General features: G+C 43.1%; 1 protein-coding gene across 1 annotated transcript in view; it reads left to right on the top strand.

Moving 5' to 3' along the window:
• The window catches only part of OTUD7A (OTU deubiquitinase 7A), a 292,001-nt gene that overhangs the window by 79,577 nt on the left and 186,548 nt on the right, over positions 1 to 25,876 (top strand). Inside the window, 1 exon segment of the mRNA XM_040413842.1 lies at positions 7,137 to 7,245. The gene's annotated coding sequence lies outside the window, so the exon portion shown is untranslated.

Here is a 25,876-nt window from a genome sequence, read left to right as displayed (position 1 = left end):
TGAACAGATTGAATAAATACCAATTGAAAAAAAGATTTTTAGTATCTGAAATGAGTACAGTGCAATGCTAAAAAAAAAAATTGCCCCCAAAGGTGTCCATAGCCTTTAACCCCTTTCTGAGCAGTGCCGTACATGTAAGTTGCTGGTCAGCACTTTAAACATGGTGCCTGCTTGCGCTTCCAGCGGGCACCATGGCCGCCAGGCGCTTACTGTTTCATACAGCAGACACCCGCGGCTAAAGTCCGTGACCGGCAATAATGCCGATTGTGGACATTTAACCCTTCAGATGCCGTGGTCAAATGTGACCACGGCATTTGAATGTGCTAAAACCCGGATGGTGTGCTCTGGCTCCCCCAAGTGGAGAGACCGGGGGAGCCAGATGCATTGTGCGGCAGCTTCAGTCCCTGCCTGTGGCAGGCTCCATAGGAATACATTTTAAGGGCTCGTGCAACACAAACATGTGCCAGTCGTTCCGTACATTTGCGGTCCCCAATGCACGGGCACCATCTGTGCGTCTGTTGCAGATGGATCCAGACCCTTTTAACTCAAATGGGTCCGTGATCCGCCCGCACAAAATACAGTGCGGAGGCACAGAGAGAAACCCCGTGGAAGCACTCCGTAGTGCTTCCATGAAGTTCCGTGCCTCCATTCCACACGGCTCCTTCCGGATTGCAGACCCATTCAAGTGAATGGGTCCACATCTGTGATACGGTGTGTACACGGCTGGTGCCCACATATTGCTGTTTGCGGACTGCAATACTGGTACGGCCAGGCAACGCCCGTGTGCATGAGCCCCAACTATCATACACCCCAATGCTAAATGTCTCAAAGTAAGCCAACCAATATTAGAGTTAGAGAAAAGTGTCTAGCCACAGCCCAAATCTATCATCCAGCCTGAGCCCCTGTGATAAATCTGGTGCAGGTCTGGACAGCCGGTCTATGGCTAGTTTTACTAGTGCTAGGGACCCAGCGCCAGAGGTCATGATGATCTAGTGGCCTTCAGGCTATGAGACTAAACGGTGGGGTACAGGAGCTAATAGTTCCCGTCCCCACTGCTCAACTCCTGTGCTCCCCGTGGGCCAGTACCAGGTGATCCACGGTCCATACTGGTCCGTGGCCTGGTGGTTGGGGACCTCTGATCTAAAAGATGAATACATTTGGGCCACTGTGTTTTATCAAAAGCCATCTGTTTTGTACAGTGCAGACTACACAGTCCATGACATTATATGGAGGTCTTGCTATATACAATTCTAAATGCAGATGATTTGTAATTCTATCTGGAACTTCCAAGTGTACATGGAAATGTCATGAACGCATCCATTATCACTACGTATTTGATCATTGCAGTACAGTTCCGTGTATTAATTTGTAAATATTGTTTGTTTTTATATCATAATGTCATTTTTGTTTTATATGAACCTTCATGTCACTTCATAGGATGAGCAAAATGTCACTAATATGGAACTCCTATGATTTTGCAGTATTTGATTTGTAACTCATAGGTGGCCTGTAGTTACCCTTAGGTCCCCTTCACACACAAATTTGGTTGGTGTTTTTTTTTTTTTTACTGGTAATAAACATGTTCGTTTTTGCATATGACATGCAGTTTTTATGGAATCTTTTGGTGCTGTTTGTGTTAACATGCGTAAATAGCTTTTTAGCCCTTTGTTTTCTATAGATGGGGATAAAGAAATGCCTGAAAAAGCATCATGGACAACAATAATGCACCCAAATAGAAAAAAATGCAAATGTGTCCTGCATTTCATATTTCCCATAGATTTTCAGCTTACATCTGGAGCTAGTGTTTTTACTGCAAAAAGAAAGAAAAACTCAGGTAGAAGAAAACTAAAAGAACTCCACATAAAAAAAATGCGTGTGAATCCAGCTTGCTTCACACAGTGTTTTTCATTAAAAACAAAAAACAAAACAGTGTTAGTTATTTTTTCTGCAGTTGTTTTTTTTTTTTTTTTTTTTTAAACAAGAAGAATAAAACATATAAGAGAAGGACGTATACCTCTTCCTGCTGGATTGACTCCTGGCAGTGGCAGTTTTCTAAAAAAAAATAAAAAATACCCTTACACGACAGTGAACTAAAAATGGACATTAAAAATGGTTAACTACACTTTTTGAAACTTTTGATATGTCATACGGACATATCAAGTGTTGATCAGCGACGGTCCCTGCTGATCTCTAAAACGAGGAGTCAGAAGCGGTGAGCCAAGCACTGCTTCTCCTCGCCGCTGAACGCCGTAGTGAAGACTGTCTCAGTAGAAAGACAATGAGACAGTCTTCACTACCGCACTCAGTGGCGAGGAGAAGCAGTGCTTGGCTGAACGCTTCTGACTCCTCGTTCTAGAGATCAGCAGAGACTGTCGCTGATCAACACTTTTTTTTTTTTTATTTAGTTTCTTTATTAGTATATATATATATATATAAAAAAAAAAAATACAGTGAACAAGAAATTGAGTAAACACTCCATATATTTGATAGCCTCTTTTTCTCCCCTTATCCCTATCCCCCCACCCGAAGGAAGGGGGAGAGGAGGAAAGAAAAGAAAAAAAAAAAGGGGGAGAAAAAACACAAAACACACGACAAAAGAAACCATTTATAGATTATTACAGTCAATCAGATCTTCCAGCCACCCCATATCCTAATCCACTTCTCCTCCACATTTCTCTCCCTATACAGAATCTGTGCATAGTTTTTTACCTTGTTAACTAGATTTATCCAGGTGTTTAATTCTGGGGTATGCCGAGCGAACCAGGTCCGGCTAACCAAAATTCTAGCCAACAGCAGTATCCTACCTAGAAAGATCTTTTGATACTTGTGACTACTTATTGTAGAAAGCTCATTGAGCAAGAACACTTGAGGTTCAAAGGGGATTCGTATTTTAAGTCTATGGACTGATCAACACTTTTGATATGTCTCTATGACATGGCAAAAGTTTCAAAAAAGTGTAGTTACTCTTTAAACTGTCAGATTTTCACAGCTGTTTTTTCAGGGATGCTTTTCTGAAAAACAGCCATTAACCACCTCCGGACCGCTGTACGCACAGACGCGTCCTGGAGGTGGTTGATTCATTCCGAGTGGACGCGCCGGCGCGTCCTCTCGCGATGGCCGAGATTTCCTGTGAACGCGCGCTCACAGGAACGGAAGGTAAGAAAGTGGATCTCCAGCCTGCCAGCGGCGATCGTTCGATGGCAGGCTGGAGATGTGATTTTTTTAACCCCTAACAGGTATATTAGACGCTGTTATGATAACAGCGTCTAATATACCTGCTACCTGGTCCTCTGGTGGTCCCCTTTGTTTGGATCGACCACCAGAGGACACAGGTAGCTCAGTAATATGTTGCACCAAGCACCACACTACACTACACCCCCCCCGTCACTTATTAACCCCTTATTCACCCTTGATCACCCCTGATCACCCCATATAGACTCCCTGATCACCCCCCTGTCATTGATTACCCCCCTGTCATTGATCACACCCCTGTAAAGCTCCATTCAGACGTCCGCATGATTTTTACGGATCCACTGATAGATGGATCGGATCCGCAAAACGCACACGGACGTCTGAATGGAGCCTTACAGGGGCATGATCAATGACTGTGGTGATCACCCCATATAGACTCCCTGATCACCCCCCTGTCATTGATTACCCCCCTGTCATTGATCACACCCCTGTAAAGCTCCATTCAGACGTCCGCATGATTTTTACGGATCCACTGATAGATGGATCGGATCCGCAAAACGCACACGGACGTCTGAATGGAGCCTTACAGGGGCATGATCAATGACTGTGGTGATCACCCCATATAGACTCCCTGATCACCCCCCTGTCATTGATCACCCCCCCTGTCATTGATCACCCCTCTGTAAGGCTCCATTCAGACATTTTTTTGGCCCAAGTTAGCGGAATTTTTTTTTTTTTTCTTACAAAGTCTCATATTCCACTAACTTGTGTCAAAACATTAAATCTCACATGAACTCACCATACCCCTCACGGAATCCAAATGCGTAAAAATTTTTAGACATTTATATTCCAGACTTCTTCTCACGCTTTAGGGCCCCTAGAATGCCAGGGCAGTATAAATACCCCACATGTGACCCCATTTCGGAAAGAAGACACCCCCAGGTATTCCGTGAGGGGCATATTGAGTCCATTAGCGGAAAGGGAGACTTTGTGAGAAAAAAATAAATAAAATCAATTTCCGCTAACTTGTGCCAAAAAAAAAAAAATTTCTATGAACTCGCCATGCCCCTCATTGAATACCTTGGGGTGTCTTCTTTCCAAAATGGGGTCACATGTGGGGTATTTATACTGCCCTGGCATTATAGGGGCCCTAAAGCGTGAGAAGAAGTCCGGGATCCAAATGTCTAAAAATGCCCTCATAAAAGGAATGTGGGCCCCTTTGCGCATTTAGGCTGCAAAAAAGTGTCACACATCTGGTATCGCCGTACTCAGGAGAAGTTGGGGAATGTGTTTTGGGGTGTCATTTTACATATACCCATGCTGGGTGAGAGAAATATCTTGGCAAAAGACAACTTTTCCCATTTTTTTATACAAAGTTGGCATTTGACCAAGATATTTATCTCACCCAGCATGGGTATATGTAAAATGACACCCCAAAACACATTCCCCAACTTCTCCCGAGTACGGAGATACCACATGTGTGGCACTTTTTTGCAGCCTAGGTGGGCAAAGGGGCCCACATTCCAAAGAGCACCTTTCGGATTTCACAGGTCATTTACCTACTTACCACACATTAGGGCCCCTGGAAAATGCCAGGGCAGTATAACTACCCCACAAGTGACCCCATTTTGGAAAGAAGACACCCCAAGGTATTCCGTGAGGGGCATGGCGAGTTCCTAGAATTTTTTATTTTTTGTCACAAGTTAGTGGAAAATGATGATTTTTATTTTATTTATTTTTTTCTTACAAAGTCTCATATTCCACTAACTTGTGACAAAAAATAAAAACTTCCATGAACTCACTATGCCCATCAGCGAATACCTTGGGGTGTCTTCTTTCCAAAATGGGGTCACTTGTGGGGTAGTTATACTGCCCTGGCATTCTAGGGGCCCAAATGTGTGGTAAGGAGTTTGAAATCAAATTCTGTAAAAAATGACCAGTGAAATCCGAAAGGTGCTCTTTGGAATATGGGCCCCTTTGCCCACCTAGGCTGCAAAAAAGTGTCACACATCTGGTATCTCTGTATTCAGGAGAAGTTGAGGAATGTGTTTTGGGGTGTCTTTTTACATATACCCATGCTGGGTGAGATAAATATCTTGGTCAAATGCCAACTTTGTATAAAAAAATGGGAAAAGTTGTCTTTTGCCAAGATATTTCTCTCACCCAGCATGGTTATATGTAAAATGACACCCCAAAACACATTCCCCAACTTCTCCCGAGTACGGAGATACCACATGTGTGGCACTTTTTTGCAGCCTAGGTGGGCAAAGGGGCCCACATTCCAAAGAGCACCTTTCGGATTTCACAGGTCATTTACCTATTTACCACACATTTGGGCCCCTAGAATGCCAGGGCAGTATAACTACCCCACAAGTGACCCCATTTTGGAAAGAAGAGACCCCAAGGTATTTCGTGATGGGCATAGTGAGTTCATAGAACTTTTTATTTTTTGTCACAAGTTAGTGGAATATGAGACTTTGTAAGAAAAAAAAAAAAAAAAAAAAAAATCATCATTTTCCGCTAACTTGTGACAAAAAATAAAAAGTTCTATGAACTCACTATGCCCATCAGCGAATACCTTAGGGTGTCTACTTTCCGAAATGGGGTCATTTGTGGGGTGTTTGTACTGTCTGGGCATTGTAGAACCTCAGGAAACATGACAGGTGCTCAGAAAGTCAGAGCTGCTTCAAAAAGCGGAAATTCACATTTTTGTACCGTAGTTTGTAAACGCTATAACTTTTACCCAAACCATTTTTTTTTTACCCAAACATTTTTTTTTTATCAAAGACATGTAGAACAATAAATTTAGAGCAAAATTTATATATGGATCTCGTTTTTTTTGCAAAATTTTGCAACTGAAAGTGAAAAATGTCATTTTTTTTGCAAAAAAATCGTTAAATTTCGATTAATAACAAAAAAAAGTAAAAATGTCAGCAGCAATGAAATACCACCAAATGAAAGCTCTATTAGTGAGAAGAAAAGGAGGTAAAATTCATTTGGGTGGTAAGTTGCATGACCGATCAATAAACGGTGAAAGTAGTGTAGGTCAGAAGTGTAAAAAGTGGCCTGGTCTTTCAGGGTGTTTAAGCACTGGGGGCTGAGGTGGTTAAAAAACAGCCCCTTTTACTTGTATTGGGACTGTCTGGCTGTGAAACTGGATAATATAGAACATATCCTAGTTTTTGATCACCAATATTCGTAGTCCATTAAAAATGCAGTGTGAATGCACTCGTAGGCTGTTATTGCTCTCAGAATGGCCGTGTAAGGCTAGGTCTACACAACGACATTTGTCGCACCAATGTCGCGCGACAATTTTTATAATGGCAGTCTATGGTGTCGCACTGCAACATGCGACATACTGCGACAGTCACAGAAAATCCATTTGAGATGTCCAGTCGCAGCATGTCGGATGTTGCAGTGCGACACCCTAGACTGCCATTCTAAAAATTGTTGCGCAACAAAATGTCGCGCGACAAATGTTGCAGTGTGGTTGTGCCCTATCTGTTGCGCGACAAATTTCGTTGTGTAGACCTAGCCTTGCAGACGTTGAAGAAAATGGCCACTTCATAGCAGTTTTTCACTGCTGTGTTGTATTTCCCTGTAATTAACTGAAGATTTTAATTGATTTATTGGTTTATTTATTATGTATAAATGACCTCGAGTGAATATCTGTGTATTGAGCTATTTTACTTGAAATTGAAGGATGCCCTTGTTCCTTGATCTGTCATTGGCCTGTAGCGGGCAGTCACGGCACTATTCAGCATTTAGGCTTCCGTCTTGGCGATCTGCATTCTGATGCTGGTCCCTTGCAGTCGTGTGCTATTTTCGATTCCGAGTGCGAGCGGCGGTTCTATTTTTACTTTTCACACCTTCTTAGTGAATGTGTAATGCACTGTACCGCACAGCATCTGGTTGACTTCGACTTGTTTTCATTCATTTTGCAGGGCAGACTGTCTTCATAAGAATAGTTGGATGGGTGTCAATCCTGCTTCTCCTCGGAGTATAATCAGCCGAGATGCCTGGAAGTGGTTAACCTGACAGCAGCAAGCAGAAGTGAGTGCTTTTTACAAAGGCTTTTATTTCCTTCGTTGTATTTTGTTGTAAGCATTACAGACGTAAAATCTGCTGAGTTGGCAATCCTGCTTATATACTGGGGGGAATTTACGAGGACCGGCGTTTCGTACGCCAGACTCGGCCCAAAGCATGCTGGATAAGATTTATTATGGAGGTTGACCCATTACAACAACTTATCCCCATCCACAGGATACAAAGTAAGTGTCTGAACACTGGGGCCCCTGCCGGTCACCATGTTGAATGGAGCATGCATATTTGCCACTTTATTCAACGGTATAGGACTGCCGGAGATAGAAGAGTGCTTGATCATCTCAGGCAACCTTATAGAGCTGAATGTGTGTTCCCCCACTTGAGTGGAGAGGCAGAAAACGCATGTATGCCCACCTTTCCACTCAGGTCTATAGGACCGCGGGTTGCTCTCGGCTATCTCTGGCAGCCCGATAGAGTTGAACGGAGCAGTGGACAGGTGTGTCTGCCACCCCACTGAAAAGGGGGCACGCAGGTCCTTGTTCTAGTGCTCAGTGCAGGGGCCCCGGCGGTTGGACCCCCACCAGTCAGACACGTATACCCTGTCCCTTGGCGATACAGAGTTTGTCTTTTTGGGGAAAGTACTTGAACCCCTACTACTGGTACGTACAAATGTTAATCTACAAATCAATGGAGAAAGGAGGTATCAAAAAAAGAATGAGAACCTGAACATTTTTCTTAGAAGGGGTGTGATTGTTACATTAGAAATGATGGAAGGAAGGTGGAGGTGCATATTAAGTAGTCTTGAGCTAGAAAAGGAGGTAAACAAGGACATGTCAAAACAAACCCGCTTGGCACATCATGTACCTTCTGAGATCTGAAGAAACAGATCAGCTATTTTGTAGTATTATACTGCATAGTTAGACCGCATACCGTAAATCCTGTGTGGTACTGAATACATTGCAGTTCTCTCTGCTGGTAATATCTCATTGTGGTAGAATTTCTCACGTAGACATTACAATATGTCGTGCTGTTCTTTACGTCCCCAGCTGCATTCTGTCGTTGTAATTGGAAGTGAGTACTCCAAATCAGAGGTGTGACAAGCAACTAGGAGTGTAGGAGCAGAGCAGCCGCCTGAGCCTATGATGAGCCGGGGGGGTGTCTCAGACTACCACAGGCCTCCTATGGGCATTGCAGCGAAACAAAGCTCTGCCCTAATGGTGCTAAGCTAAAAAGCAACAAAGGAGCAAGGTCTCTGGTTGGTACTGACTTGCATATACCAATTTTTGAGCTCTTGACTAGAGTATTATTATGGTAAAGGTGTTTTCTGGAAGTTCAGTATTGATGGCCTATGTTTGTTATCAGATCGGTGGGCGACAGCGTTCTGGTGAGTGCTGCAGCCTCGTCCTAGTTCAGTGATGTGACGTTAATTGGTCACATGGCCATTTGCAGCTCAGTCCCGTTCAAGTGAATGGGCGTGGGCTGCATTACCAAGCGCAGGTTCTATACAATGTACAGAACTGTGCTTGGTGTGCCGTGAAGAGGACTTGGCACTCGACGGAGCTCCATGGCCTCTTCAAACAGCTCATTGAATGGGGTGCTGTGAGTCAGACCCCTAACAATCAGATATGATCAGATAATCATGACCTATCCTGAGGACAGGCCATCAATATCGAACTGGAAAACCCCTTTAAATATGTAGAGACATCCCCTAACAGTGCTCAGTGTGCTGGGAGTGCCCCCCTAGTTTCTGGATAACAGAGGAAAGAGAATGCAGCACTGTTGTACTTAATCGTTACTACTGTCCTGTATAAAAGAAGCTCCACAGGATGCAAAGTGTAACAGAGGGTCCACGTTCCCCCCTCCAGTGGACCATGGCATCTTCCGTATTTGCTTGGTGCTGATGCTGGTCCTGCTTACTGTAGTGCTTACATTATCCGCATTCTGCTAAACTGCTTATATAAGTATGCATTGTAATCAAGGAGGTCGTTTCACTGTATAATTATATATGATACAGTCAGTGCCCCCCATAACAGTGCATCATTCACAGTTCTCCCATAACAGTGTCATCCACAGTGCCCCCATAACTGTTATCTACAGTGCTCCCCACAACGGTGTCATCCACAGTACCTCCGTAGCAGTGTCCTCCATAGTGCCCCCATAACAGTGAAAAATGGCTGGGTGACATCCACAGTCCTCCCATAACAGTGACATCCACAGTGTCCCTTTAACAGGGAAGAAAAATGACTGGGCTGTTATGGAAACCCAGTGTAAGGCCTCTTGCACATGAACATTTCGTTTTTTGCGTTTCGTATATGGAACCATTCATTTCAATGGATCCGCAAAAAAACCCGGAAGATACTTCATATGCATTTCGTTTCCGTTTTTCCGTTCTGTTCAAAAATAGAACATGTCCTATTATTGTCCGTATAACAGACAAGGATAGGACTGTTCTATTAGGGGCCAGCTGTTCCGTTCCACAAAAAACGGAATGCACACGGATGTCATCCGTATTTTTTGCTGATCCGTTTTTTTGCGAACAGCAAAATACTGAAAAAGCCATACGGTCGTGTGCAAGAGGCCTAAAACTGTGTGTATGTCAGTAAGGCTAAGGTATGTCACTGAGAGTAAGAATTAAGGATCTGCATGTCGTACTTTTAGTCCGGCTGCCTCTCGCCGTGCCCTGCCGGAACACCGCCCCCATTATAGTAAATGGGGACGGAGCAGCAGTCCGGGGGCACACGTGAATTAGGACGGATCTGACAGGCTGTTCACCCGCCGGAACAGCCTGCCAGACTCCCCTGCCGCTAGTGTGAAACTAGCCTAATACAGGTCATAAATAGCTGGGTTGTTATAGAAACCTGGTGTAAAACTGTGTGTCCATGATGCTAAGAATGAAGGTCCTGCAAGCTTCTATTGGCCAATAGGAGTCATGTGACTGCCATATTTGCTTTCTTTTTGTGAATATTTCAAGAACGATAGGTCCTAGACAGCTGAAACCTAATTTCCGTGCAGATTGGTCCGTCATCTGGCAATGCATAAAGAGAAAAAGAAAAGAAATAAATATATAATACATATAAATAAATTAGTCTCATCCTCAAACCTAGCCCTCTTACTGGAGTGAGATCGTGACTGTTTTTGGGACTTTAAAGGGCTTCTGTCACCCCCCATTGTGCAATTTTCATTAGCCGACATTAGCTATTTGCTAATGTCAGCCGAGTCCAATCATACATGTCCTACCTTTTGTCTGTGGCTTATTTCTTCTAAAAATCATACTTTTATCATATGCAAATTTCTTCACTACTAGCAAGTTGGGCGTGTACTTGCTGGAAGCTGCCGCTTCTAGACACGCCCCATCTCCTCTTGATAGACAGGGCCAGCGAGCGCTCTCCTCCTCAATCGTTCCTCAATCGGCGCAGTGAAGGCGCTTGCCAGCTCCTTCCTCCGTGCGCCTGCGCCGATTACGTCACACTACACCCGGAAGAGAAGACTGCCGGCATCAGCGATGTAATCAGTGCAGGCGCACTGAGGAAGGAGCTGGCAAGCGCGCGTCCTTCACTCAGTACGCCTGCGCGATTCTAGGAACATTACGGTACAGGCACGGGAATTCAGCAGCAGACGGGGCGGGCGGGAGGAGGAGAGCGCTCGCTGGCCCTGTCTATCAAGAGGAGATGGGGCGTGTCCAGATGCGGCGGCTACCAGCAAGTACACGCCCAACTTGCTGGTAGTGAAGAAATTTGCATATGATAAAAGTATGATTTTTAGAAGAAATAAGCCACAGACAAAGGTAGGACATGTATGATTGCACTCGGCTGACATTAGCAAATAGCTAATGTCGGCTAATGAAAATTGCACAATGGGGGGTGACAGAAGCCCTTTAAAATAGTCGCAATAATAAATATGGAGTGAAATGAATTAACATATCTAACCACACCCACTTTTCCATCTACATTACAAAACTGGAGTGAGTGGTGTAAAACGAGTGTAAGACGTCACAAAAATATAAATGCTATTTATTTTACTTGGTTGACTTTTGAATAGTGTTTCAGAAATACCTTGTCTTTGCCTACCTAAGTCCATAAGAAGTTCTGCCTTCCTCACTGTACTGTGCCTGTCAGGGGCCCATATTCTTATGCTTTGTGCACCCATTTGCATGAAACTTGAAGCTGACCGTCTCCCTGGAGCAATGGGATATATTAACCCGCATTCCGGTAAAGTCTCCGTCTATTGCAGTAACCCTTTCCTACTGAAGCCTAATGGGTAGATGTGGCACTTAAGTGAGTATCAATTGGATTTGACTTTTACTAGCACAGCAAATGTAATAATGTAAGGTAATAAAAAATACATTTGTGGAAATGCTTTGTAGCGGAGTAAAGTTTGGCTGGAGCACACGCTTTTCTGCTGGGTTCCTTTTGTAGTTCATAACAGGTCATTAAGGATGGAAAACACATTGAGAATGGGTTCTGTGCATGGGAACATAACCTGTATTATACTTTCAAGACTTAGAAGACCATTAAAAGTAATGAGTTTATCCAAAATGAAGAAGTGTTTCTTACCACTAATAAAATACAGAGTATTATATACAATCGCTGACTGACATGTAGCCTTTCTTCCTTTTTCTTTTCTTTTCCTTTCCTGCCTGCCTTCCATTATTTTCTTTTATTTCTGTCCTGCACAGTTGACATGTCGCATTAGTTTAGCTGTATGAAACCCACTTGTGAAGTCATAGCAGTTTACCTGGCTGAAATACACTTGTGATGTCACAATTGCTTACTTGCCTAAAGCACACTTGTGATGTCACATTTTGGTTAGCTGCCTGGAACCCAATTTTGAAGTCACAATTGGTTACTTGCCTAAAGCCCATTTGTGATGTCTCAATAGCTTACTTGCCTTAAGCACGCTTGCACGTTTGTGATGTCACAATAGTTTAGCTGCCTGATACCCACCTGTGATGTCACAACTGCTTACTTGCCTAAAGCCCACTTGTGACGTCTCAATACCTTACTTGCCTTAAGCACGTTTGTGATGTCACCGTAGCGTACCTACCTAAAGCACGTTTGTGATGTCACAATAGTTTAGCTGCCTGATACCCACTTGTGATGTCACAACTGCTTACTTGCCTAAAGCCCACTTGTGATGTCACAATAGTGTACCTGCATAAAACCCACTTGTGATGTCACAGTTGCTTACTTGCCTAAAAATGGCTTGTGTTGCACAGTAGTTTAATTGCCTAATTCACGCTTGTACTGTTACAGTAGCTTACCTGCCTAAAGCACACTTGTGATGTCACAATTAAAGATGAGCGAATTTTATTTTGAAATTCATTCACACTTTGGTGGTAAAAGGTGAATTGCGTTATGGATTCCGTTACCACAGACCATAACGCAATTCTATGACGGAATGCATAACGGAATGCCTTTAGAGGCATTCCGTTATTCATTCCGTTGAAAGACAGAAACATGCAATGCGACAATTAGCTGCAATATAGAGTACAAAATTGCATAATAACAAGTGCTACACTATAAGTGCGAGATACTTGGCAAATCGTTTTGTACAAAATTATTTGAGCCCGTCTGCCGAGCGTCAAGGCGATCTCTGTTAGACGGGTTCCTACGCTAAATTCTACCTTTTAGGTACCATGTCGGCTACCATACATTTCAGGGAGTGAGGTTCCACATACCTACGATAATTTTACCTGTTAGGTGCCATGACGGCTACCATACACTTCAGGAAGTGTAGGTTACACAGCAGGCCCACTCCACGACATCACCGGCGCCAAATGGCTACCAAGGACTGCAGTGAGAGTCCACAAACTATACCACTCCTGGTGCCATGGCTTCAGTGAGTGAAGGGGAGCAGGCCTGACTATGTACTAACACTAATTAAAATCAGCCTATAGGGCAGACAGGGTGGTTAGGAGTGCATGACTGAGGAGGCAGCCACACCTCCAGTACAAACTGCAAAGAAAAACCAAAAAAGGGGGTCAGTCAGCACATACCAAACCGCAGAAGCACATTGCTAAGGCATTCCGTTATTCATTCCGTCATAATAGAAGTCTATGGGCTGCAAAACTGATCCGTCCCGTTTCCGTTATGCAGGGGAGCATAACCGCAGCTTACTTGACTGGAATTTACTTGTCAGACCAGTTTACCTGAAGAAAACACTCTTATGATGTTCCAGAATTTGAAGTGACAGAAACCTATTTCTGATGGCCTTAAGGCTTACCTGATGAACTCCTTTGTGATGTCACAGTAGCTTAACTGCTGAAATCCACTTCTGATATCATAAAAGCTTCACTGATGGAAACACATTTGTGAAATCACAGTAGCTTTCCCAGGGCCGTACACCAGCAACGGAGGCGCCCTGTGAAGACAAGAACGGGCAATTTCCTTGATCTGATGACTGCTATATGATAGCCATAGAACACCTCATTTACAGGTCTCCAGGAGTGCCTCAACACTATACCAATCCACTAGTAATTGAGACGTGAATAGGGAGGAGTAGTAATAGACTGTAGAAATAGCTGCTATTTTTTAAAAGGGCTGCCGAGCAACTGCTCAGGTGGTATCCTAGTATTCCTGCCCCTGTAATTTACTAGTACTACAACTTGCAGGATGACAGGCCGAACTGGATGGACAAATGTCTTTTTTCGGCCTTATGTTCTATGTTACTATGTTACAAACTTTGCCAGTTGGACCACGCTGCTCCAGAAGGCAGGAATTTCACCACTATAGACTCCTTCCAATAATCCGTGGATATAGGGAAGCATTAAGGCCACAGAAAGAAGCAGAGCCTCCACTCATTCGCCTCTGTCAGAGACCAAAGGATAGCCACAATAGTGAAATACCATCACATAAACGGAATAAAAGGAATTTATTATACTCACAAAGGTGAATAGAATACAAGCAGTATATAATTTCCAATTGCATACACCCGACCCGGGTTTCGCTCCAAAAAGCTTCGTCAGGGGCATCTGATCCGCCCATTCCGGGGCGGTCTATTTAACTCACAGGAGGGTGTATACTCCATCTCTCAAATCCACAATAAATATATTAAAAAATACAAATAAATACAATACATACATAACACAAGTTATTCCACATTACATCATAAGCCATGACAATAATATAAGATCATAATGTTGTACTAAAAACTCTGTAGTGATTTTTCATTCATATATAAATCCACTCCCATAAAACGTCACAACCAATCATAGACCGCTAACCCACAGGCCCCACCCCCATTCATTCAGAACATACGATTACATCACAGACCACATGACTCCTCCCTGCCAATCAGCCCTCCTTTTCATCCTACTCTCGAAGGTCCTAGAGCAAACTCCTGAATTCATACGAGGCAAGGTTTAAGGTCAAAATCAACATTCATACCTCTCGGTTGTAGGGTGTCCAACCTGTAAATCCACTCAACCTCTTTTTGGTTGATTTGTTTGATATTATTTCCTCCTCGCCAATGTGGCTTCACAAGTTTGACACCTACAAATTGCAAACCCCTGGGATCCTTATTGTGCGCTATCATAAAGTGCATAGAAACACTATGAGTTTCCCCTTTTCAATATTCCTCACGTGTTCTTGGATCCTCACCTTAAGGTTTCCTCAGAGTTCGGCCCACGTATTGGAGGCCACAGGGGCACTCCAACATGTACACAACCCCCACACTCTCACAGGACATGGACCCTTTAACCTTGCAATCTAAATCTTTCTGATTAGAATGCACACTTAGTGTGCCTTAGCCTCCTTCTATTGTCTTTCGTCCTATTCCTACAAGGTAAACAAAAACTACACCAGGTAAACTTGTTTCCAGCTTTCTGAGGTTCTTGGTGGACAAAACTATGGACTAAATTGATACGTAAATTAGCGGCTTTCCTGAAAATCATTTGTGGCTGTTCCGGAATTTCCAGTCCAAGCACCGGATCGTTCTTCAGTACAGCCCAATTTTTCTTGATCGCATTCTTAATCATGCCAGCATGTACGTTAAATTGGGTGATAAAAGAGAACCGAGGGTCTCTATTCTGTGTCTGGGGCTTTTTAAGATCTACTGCTCGACTCCCCTGTTCCTCTATTTCTTTCTCACACCTATCTAAATCTTCCTTACTATAGCCTTTCTCCAAAAAACGTCCCTTGATGACTTCACTCTGTGTTCTAAAATCTAAAATTTTTGAACAATTCCGAAAAATCCTTTTTTATTTGTCCCTTCGGTATAATTCTAATCCAAGGGGGAATGGGAAAAATTGATGAATGTGGTATTAAAGCCATGAGGTTTATTATAAGCAAACATAAAAATAAGTTGCAGATGTTGCCTATGACATTGGCTATCACACCCTCCTCTGACAGAGTTCCACAGTCTTACTGCTCTTACAGTAAAAAATCCTTGTCAATCTTCATGATGTAACTTTTTTTTTTACTAGATTTAGAATACGGCCTTTTGTTACCATTCAATTATAAAAAGATATTTGGCAAGATCTTTTTACTGTCCATTCATATGTTTGTACATTATAATTAAGCTGCCCCTAAAGGGTGTATTAGACTGGCAGATAGTCTGCCAGATCATGATCTGACAGTGTAATACGGCTGCCGGTTGGCGATCGTTCATCGGGCAATCCAAATCTTTCAACAGGATTACAAGTCATTTTTTGGCGATGAAACAACTAGTAAGTATGGAGACGAGCAGTGACATTAGTGATCGCTCCTCCTCATACTCTGGATGAGATTGCTTCATGTAATATCGGCGGTCTCCTCCACTAGCGAGCAGGCGATTACCGGGAAGGAACGCTTCCCGCCTTACAATCACCTGCTTAATCTGCAGGTCTAATACAGCATTAAACCATCTTATTTCCAGACTAAACTAACTGAAGTCTTGGTATAGCAATCTACCAATTCCCTTGATTACCTTGGTTGCCGTCCACTGCATTTGCTCTAGCTCTGTATCCTTTTTATACACAAGTGCCCACAATTGTGTACAACATTTTATGTATCTATGTCTCTTTTTCATTATTTCATTTGCCTTGCTAGCGGCAGTTTATTGTCTTTTTTCAGTGGCAGTTTTTCTGTGTACATCAGGATTACATATACAGGTTAAAAGGAGCATTTTTATAGGGAATTCTGAAATGCTTTCCTGAACCATAAAAGTAGAGCAGCTTTCTTAATGTTTGCTACAAAATTGCATCAGGTAAAAGATAAATTGTATCTATCTGTGTGTAATGCACTGTATATTCCTTCTGCTGTCACAGATTTTCAGTGGTGTAATCCTGCAATATCTAGGTCTTTAGCCTTACAAACAGAGCTGTTATCCTATCAATGTAATCCCCACTCCTCAGTGATAATGAGATGAGTTTGTTGACCCTGGCCCAGTTTGCATAGCAGTTGTATTACACATTTTAGTACACATGTGCACTTCTTAGCCAGTTATGTAAACCTCAGTACAAGGCCAAATGATGTTTGCATATGGTGGGGCGTTCACTCCCAAATAATGCCACCGTAAAATTCCTGAACTCTAATCCTCTGGTGATCTTGCACCTCTGGTATCCAGGAAAATTTTCATGGTTTTAAACATGTAAAAATAAATGACAAAAAAAGAAAATGACTAAGGCTGAGTTCACATTACCGTTTAACTTTCTGTTCTTCTGATCTGACAGAATAAGAGAAGAAAAAACAGGAGGATCCTGTAAAAAAAAAAGATCCTGTTGCATCAGTTGGCATCCATTTGAGCAATTTCCTTCTGACCTCTGTATTTTTAGACAGTACTTTTTTTTCCCCATCTAAAAAAAAAAAGATATCAGATATAAGCTAAACAGTGATGTGTACACTGTATCAATGGTGTGGCCATGCACATGCCTGACCAGCCTCTCTGTTCATTTCAAGGGGGTACGGGGCCCCTGTTCTTGTGATCATTGGGTGTTCCAGCGGTCGTATTCCCACCAATCTAATAGTTATCTTCTATCCTGTGGATAGGGGATAAGCTAATGTAACTGGAGTACCCCTGCTTCAATAGCAAGGATTGGAAATTGCAGAACATACTGCAGATTTTCAAATCACCTGCCAATTGCTGATCAGTGGGTTGCCGGGTCAGCCTGTGCTGTTATTCAAGGGAATGGGAGCTGATCACAACTGCGATCCTTCATCCCCTGCAGATTCATTGTTACTGCAGAGTTTTTCACGTAACGCAGGCCCCATAGAAATGAATGGGGTTGCGTTAAAATTATAAGGGAAAATAGCATTCTGAATACAGAATGCATAGTAAAATAGCGCTGGAGGGGTTAAAAAAAATAAAAAATAATTGAACTCACTTTAATCGACTTGATCACGCAGCCGGCATTGCTTCTGTCTTCTTTCTTTGCTGTGTGCAGGAACAGGACCTGTGGTGACGTCACTCCGGTCATCACATGATCCATCACCATGGTAAAAGATCATGTGATGGATCATGTGATGACGTCACTCCGGTCATCACATGATCGATCACATGATCTTTTACCATGGAGATGGATCATGTGATGACCGGAGTGACGTCACCACAGGTCCTGTTCCTGCACACAGCAAAGAAAGAAGACAGAAGCGATGCCGGCTGCGCGATCAAGTGGATTAAAGTTAGTTCAATTATTTGTACATTTTTTTTTAACCCCTCCAGCGCTATTTTACTATAATACAATCTACAGAACACCGATCCCAAGCCCGAACTTCTGTGAAGAAGTTCGGGTTTGGGTACCAAACATGCGCGATTTTTCTCATGCGAGTGCAAAACGCATTACAATATTTTGCACTCGCGTGGAAAAATCGTGCATGTTCCCGCAACGTACCCGCACCTTTTCCCGCAACGCCCGTCTGAAAGAGGCCTAATTGTCCCAATTATCCGCCCATGTACAAGGACCCTAACAGACTAAAAACATATCTTCTGAGGTTCATTTTGGACACTTAATATTCTAGACCTTGTATTGGCAGTATTTCCACGTTAGGACCTCTCTATCCTGAATCTCCAGTTCCTCATTAGTGGCAGCTTCACCTTCTGTGACGTCATCGCCTCTGACAAGGTCCCATCACAGACTCTCTGTCCCTGCCTCTTTCACTCTCTCCTCTTCTTCCTTTGGGAAACCTCTACCAGTCTCTTAATTCCACTTACAGTATTTCAGTGGGGGAGTGCGTTGTGCCACACATTTCAGGCTACAGCACCGCAACTCTACTTGTGCCATCTATCCTCTGTCCTTCTGAAAGATCCCTGAAAATATGTGCCTCCTCTGAATGTCGGCAGATGGCAGTTCAGACGCCTATTGACAAAGCGGTTGTGTATCCTCAGTGCTGTGGTGGCTCTGGCCAACACTGGGCTTACATCTGTGTCATAGAGGCCAATGCCAGAGAGAAGCCTTAACCCAAGACTGCAATCTTCCATATCTGCTTTATGGAGGAAGCCTTCCTGCCCTGTCCTCTACTAGGCCCCTGTTTGAGTTCTCCTTTTTTTATGTACTTCTTTTAAAATAACAGTATTTTGTGAAAATAATAAAATATGTTCAAGTATTGCAAAAATAACTATATAAATAATAAAAAAGAGGTATATACAGGTCATAGTAATCTTGACTGACGCACCAGAACAAAATTCATAATTCCAGTAAGTGCCTATTCAAACTATTTTCTGTGACCACAACAGTTCTGTAAGGAGATGGGAATACGTGGTCACTGAGACAGGAAGTGATGTCATTTGATTGACATATGCAGAAATATTTGGAACAAAAGCAGAGTGCCAATAGCTACACTGCATACTCTAACACATCTTGCTGTATTTTTCGTACCAGGGGGAGTTTAAAGGAAATATTTTGCACCTGATTGTTATACTGTTCTTGCTATTTAATTGTTTCTTACTGGAATTAGCCCGGAGAGCCAACAGACGGCTGTGAAAATTACATATTAATGACAAATATTATTCAGCATACGTATTCTGTACATCTACGGTGTCAGCTATTTCATATTTTCTCTGTTTCCTTATAAAAGCAAATGTCTTTCTCTATACTGTAAGGGCTCATGTGCCGGCCGGGTCCGTATTGCGGCCCACAATCCGGAAGGTCTGGTGCGGAACAGAGGCACGGAAGCACTATGGAGTCCGTGCCTCCGCACCGCAAAAAAATGTTATATTTTTCTGTGGTGCAGACGGATCACGGACCCATTCTTTTTTAAAATCAGATTTTATTGTTTTTCGTATAAGAATAAAAATGAAAGTATACAACAATCACAGTTATGGCAAATGTACAAGTAGAGAATAAAGATGACATTTATCACAGTTGTACACTGTCATACATTGATCAGTATAAAATCCCAATACCCCTCCCTCCTCCCAACTCTCCCTTGCCCTCCCTCCCCCTCTCCGTGTAGCCACATATCCTAAAAAGGAAATTATCACTCCAATATATCAGTCGCCTGATATCCCATTTAAATATTACATCAATCTATTACACTAATAGCTTCTTATAGCAGCCATACCTCAGTATTCCTTTACGGCAGCCCTCCAAATACCCTAAGAACTGTACCATTCCAGATATGCACCAATCTCTGAGATAACAGACCAGGGCCAGCCAGCCATGACTTGCACTGCTTCTCGAATTTCTTTACAGTGCCTCTTTTAATATGAATGCCACTTTCCATGGAAATCATGTGATTAACCATGTTAACCCATTCCGACTCAGTCGGAGGAGTCGGCTGTATCCAGTGCTTAGCTATCGATTTACATGCAACATATAATAATTTAGCAATGGCTAACTTGTGATCTGTAGAGACTGACAGATCTTCTACATACCCAAGATACCCTGCCAGTGGAACCTGTGGTAATTTAACTTCATATCTATCTTCTATTTGCTTATACACTGCAGTCCAGAAATGCTCCAGTTCCGTACAGGTCTATAACATATGAATCAAGTCTGCCTCCAGGGCAGTGCTCCGCGGGCATTTAGAGTCCGCCCGCAGGCCCATCTTAAACATGGCATCTTATATACACGGTGTAATGAAAACAGTTGTGAACGTTGATGCGCCACACTCAAAGATATTGTGGGTACTGCCCCCAAAACATAATTCCATTGCTCATCTGTTGACACTCCCACATCTCTCCCATTTACCCATAAGACCCGCGAGCGGATTACACAGTTCTTTAGCCAATAAAATGGCATGCGCCATGGAAATTATCATGTGGGAAAACCTGGCTGGTACCACTAAATACATCACTTGCATTGAAGTCACTGTCAACGGACTTCCTCGTTCCTGGCTCTGCAGGGCGTGCCGTAGCCGTAAGTACTGGTAGAACAACCTGCACGGCAATTGAATCTCTGTCTGCATTTGTTGAAAAGACTTGAGTCCCTTCTGAATAGAGTTGAGATATCCTAGTAACCCCAGCTCGTTCCCAATTATCAAATCCTTCCAGCTTAAAAAATCTCCCATAATCGAGAATTCCTCCGAATAGGGGTATATTTCGTGCATCCATCTATCCCCAATAATTCTCTCACCCTCCACGATGTTTTGTGTAAAAGAAGTAAGGTAGGTAATCCAGGAGGGCGCAGGCGAAGTTTATGCAATTCCAAAGCCTCTACAAGGGATTTCTCTGATACCAATGACTGCACAATCAATCTTCTGGAGTCAAAATCACTACTCCCATCCTCTATCTCCCATCCCTGCATATGCTGTAGTTGTGCTGATATGTAATATACCCATGGATTAGGAAAGGCTATTCCTCCTTCTGTTTTAGACAGCTGTAACTTTGATAGTGCTATTCTGGGAGTCTTCCCCCCCATATTAAATCTCTAAATATACTTTTCATTCTGTGAAATAAATATACTTTTCATTTCGGGAGCCACCGGTGCATTACGCAAAACATATAATAATTGTGGCATTAAGATCATTTTAGCTAAGTTGGTACTCCCCATAACTGAAAGGGGTAATTTAATCCATGTGTCTACATTCCGCTTCATTTTCTCTAACAATGGGAGAATATTAGAGGTGCTATAATCCTTTATACTGCGAGTAATACATATTCCCAGATATTTAAACATGTCTACACACGAGATCAGAACATTTGCCGATTTAAAACATGGAGAGTAGAGAAAGGGCGGCACTCACCAATGCTGGTATAAAAAATCCTTTATTCGTCTAATTAAAACATCAGGGCAAGAGCATATAATTGCAGTGTTCACAGCAAGGATAAGCGGCGACGGCCGTTTCGCGCTAAATTGCGCTTCGTTTGGCCACTGATCCGATTAATGCCAATTTAGTCCACTTAATGCTTAGTCCCAAGTATTTCCCAAACTAGTCTATGATCTCCATTACCCTGACTACTGAGGTGCCCACATCATCCAGGAGTAAGAGCCGATCATCTGCATATAGTGCTACTTTTTCCTCCACCACTGAATATTTGAAGCGTGTATCTGAGGTTCTTGTCTAATAAGAGCAGTCAACGGTTCAATAGTAATAGAGAATAACAAGGGCGATAGTGGGCACCCCTGTCTGGTCCCCCTTTCCAGCCTGAAACGATCAGATAATTCATTATTTACTAATTTTTTTTGCCTGAGGAGCAACATATAATAACTGAACCCAGGACAGTAACCTAGGCCCAAACCCCATACGCCGCAAAACAGCCCACAGGTACCCCCATTCGACACTATCAAACACTTTTGCAGCATCTAGTGACATCACCGCTTTGCCGAGGGGACCACCCAGGACTGCCTGCATATTAAGGAATAGTCTTCTCAAATTTACTGCCGTAGACTTTGATGGTATAATACCTGAATGGTCTGGATGTATCACAGATGTAATAACCCCTACCAGCCTATTAGCTAAGACTTTCGCTAGAATCTTCACATCTGTTGTGAGTAAAGAGAGGTAGGTAGGATAGGATCCTTTCCCGGCTTAGGGTGGACTACTATAGTAGCTTCATAAAAAGAATCAGGTAGACGTCCCACCCCTTGAACACCTCTAACAATGTAGGCAATAGATCCTCCACCATGGACTTAAACACCTCAGCCGGTAACCCATCTGGACCAGACGCTTTCTCGTTAGCCATGCCCCCTATTGCTATCTTCAGTTCCTCTAATGCAGGGGTGCACAACCTGCGGCCCTTGATGCTATTATGTGTGGCGCCCAACCATCTGGTAACAGACATGCATGTCTATGTCTTATGCCTGCTCAAATGCATTTTTCATGTATTTTCCCATGATGGGATTCCTGGAAGTGTGACTATACATTAATGTTATATATGGCTGTGTGTTCAATATGCCATCAATATAGTATTTCACTTGGTAATACCCCTTTTATATTTTATTTCTGGCCCTCGTCATTGGTTCAGTCTGGCAATGTGGCCCCCTGCTCTAATGTGATAGGCGATTCAAGGCTGTCCCTCTCCTCTCCCGACAGTAACTTCAGGTTGATATGACGTAGATAGTGAAACACATCATCGTCGCCATACCTTCGTTTAGTTTTATATAACTCTGCATAAAACTGATTAAACACCTTAAGAATGTCAGGGGTCTCAGTAACCAACACGCCAGAATCAGTTCTCATCATGTGCACATAGGACGAATCCAGCTGTGCTTTGACCACTGTCGCCAAAAGATGACCCACTTTTTCCCCATCCTCAAAATATTGTTGTTTCATAAAGAATCTACGATTACATGCTTGTTCCATACTATGCGCATTGGGAGCCACCTGCGCCTCTTTCCAATTTGCTAAAGAGGATGGGGAGGTATCAGCTACGTGAAGCATCCCTGTCCATTTGCCTGCAATTAAGGCTACTTTCACACTAGCGTTTTTTTGCGGATCCGTCATGGATCTGCAAAAACACTTCTGTTACAATAATCAACCGCATGTATCCGTCATGAACAGATCCGGTTGTATTATGTCTTCTATAGCCATTACGGATCCGTCATGAACACCATTGAAAGTCAATGGGGGACGGATCCGTTTTCTATTGTGTCAGAAAACGGATTCGTCCCCATTGAGTTACATTGTGTGTCAGGACGGATCCGTCTTACTCTGCAGCATATCGCAGACAGAAAAACGCTGCTTGCAGCGTTATTCTGTCCGCGATGGGAGCGCAACCGAACGGAACGGAATGCATTTTGGTGCATTCCGTTTTGTTCAGTTCAGTTTTGTCCCCATTGACAATGAATGGGGACAAAACTGAAGCGTTTTCTTCCACTATTGAGATCCTATGACGGATCTCAATAGCAGAATTGAAAACGCAGATGTGAAAGTAGCCTAAGCTCTTTCCCCAAAGCTCTAGTTCTTGTCTTAACTTTAGATATCTGTGCAATAAAAATACCTCTCACTCCCACTCCAGCGGACCCTTCATTGGTCTTCAGAAACTCCCTCACTTGTTCTCTAATCTCCACCATATTTACCAGATTAATCCAGAATGTATTAAATTTCCATCTTCTATGTCTCCTTCCTCGCGCCTCCCCCACACATAGACTGATGGATAATATAGAATGGTCTGATAGCACTGTAGGAGCATAAGATGCCTAGGATACCCATGGTTATACTGCATAATTTCCTAAGGCCAAATCAATGCGCGAGAGAGAGGCATATGTCCCAGAAGCACAGGAATAACATCTTTCAATGGGATTCCTGACTATCTAGACATCCACCAACCCCAACTCTTCCAATAGCCTACCAAAAGGGGTTCTAGAGTCAGCCTAGATCAGCTGCCGTACAGGGAACTTATCTAAAGCATTGTTCACAAAATTGTTAAAGTCTACAAGTAACAACATAGGCAGGTGTGACAGAGAAATTGTAAATGCCAACGCTTGGGTTACAACTGCATTGGAAAACGGTGGAGGAATATACCGTATAAGAACATAGGAATACATTCTATGTTAAAGAGAGTACAATGTAACCCTATATACCGCCCTTCTTTGGTCAATCTGAGACTTACACAGCTGAAGGGGTATATTGTGGTGAATTAAAACACTTATCCCCCTAGAATACGAGGAATAGACTGAATGGTACGCCCATCCTACCCACCCCCTACTCAACCAGTGCAAAGTATCCAAAGTCATGTGTGTCTCTTGTAGACCCACAATAGAGGGTGGCAATGACCACACCCAAACACTGCGGTGCGTTTAGTGGAATCCCTGAGGCCCCTAACATTCCACGATATCGAATTCACAGTCCCCATAGTGTTAGGATAAGTAACTCCCTACTAAAGATAGGACACATCTCCACACCTTTCCCGATATTTTGACAACTATAAAATCTATATGTAGCAATACGGAGAGTCCCCCCCCCTTCGTACATTATCCCAAAAAAACAAAATAAAATTATAATAAACATTGATATACAACTCTTACATGAGAGGTGGGGCAGTTATACCGCACCCAACAGACATGAGAACATGAAAAAGCATTACACCAAAGTAATACAGTGAAACATGCATCTGTAAAGTATTTCTCTTACAATTGTTGAAGAGCGGGTCCTGGTCACTAATGCACGTACCCCGGCCCGCCGCTTACAGGATACTACCTACCAATCACCTATAGGTGAACAGAATGTAAATCAGCCCAATAACTAACGTGTATTTTCAACCATAGTGCAACTAAGATAACTCTAGAAAACCTGAGCTAACAAGAGCATTTTGCCCCAGTATTAACATAGAATGGACATCGTAATATCAAGCTCTACATCCCTTCCACTCCACCACCCGATGCCATAAAATAAACCAGGCACTTATAGCATTCATAGTCACCACTCCTTCCCAGATCAGTCTGGAACCGCTTGGCGTATCTGTTTTTCGTTATCGTCCAGCCACCGCAGAGCATCCTTCGGTGATTCCAGAAAAGTAGTAGTGCCAAGCGCTATGACCTGGAGTTTGTCTGGATAAACCATGGAAAAGGGAACTTGCAGCTGACGCAATCTTCTTTTAATGTCTATAAAAGAAGCCCTTTTCTTCTGGACCTCCACAGAGTAATCTGGAAACTGCGACACCTTGCCACCGTTCATCTCCAGATCATGTTTGTCTCTAGATCTATGAAAAATTGCACCTCGATCCTTGTAACTGAGGATTTTGACCAATACTGGTCTAGGCGGTCGGCCTGGTGGGCCTGGTCTGGTAGGGACTCTGTGTGCCCTCTCTACCGCAAACAGCTTGGATAGTATTTCCGTCCCAAATGTTTGACTTGGCATGTCTCGAAATATATATCTGGATTGTTGCCCTCGGCCTTTTCAGGAACGCCAACTAGACATATATTGCATCTCAGTCTATTTTCTAGATCAGGCATTCTCAACCTGCGGCCCTCCAGCTGTTGCAAAACTGCAACTCCCAGCATGCCTGAACAGCTTACAGCTATCCGCCTACAGCAGGGCATGGTGGGAGTTGTAGATTTACAACAGCTGGAGGGCCAGATGTTGAGCATCCCTGTTGTAGATCATCAGTTTTGGCAAATAGAGCTGCAAGCTCTTGAGTATGTTTCTGCGTCCCATCTTGTACAGGCGGGAAATTATCTTCAAGACTACTCACTCTTCCTTTTACGGCTGTAGTACGCATCGACACTTTTTGGAGATCATGTCTGATGATAGAACTATCTTCTTTTATTCCACCCAGCTGGGGGCGTTCAAGATGAGTAATGCTGCATTGCACTGTTTAACAGCGGTAAAGACATCCAAAATAG

The sequence above is a fragment of the Bufo bufo genome, chromosome 1 (genome assembly GCF_905171765.1).
Source record: "Bufo bufo chromosome 1, aBufBuf1.1, whole genome shotgun sequence".
In the NCBI taxonomy this organism is placed as follows: domain Eukaryota; kingdom Metazoa; phylum Chordata; class Amphibia; order Anura; family Bufonidae; genus Bufo; species Bufo bufo.
The sequence above is the reverse complement of the archived record's forward strand: the minus strand, read 5'-3'. Positions and strand labels throughout refer to the sequence as shown.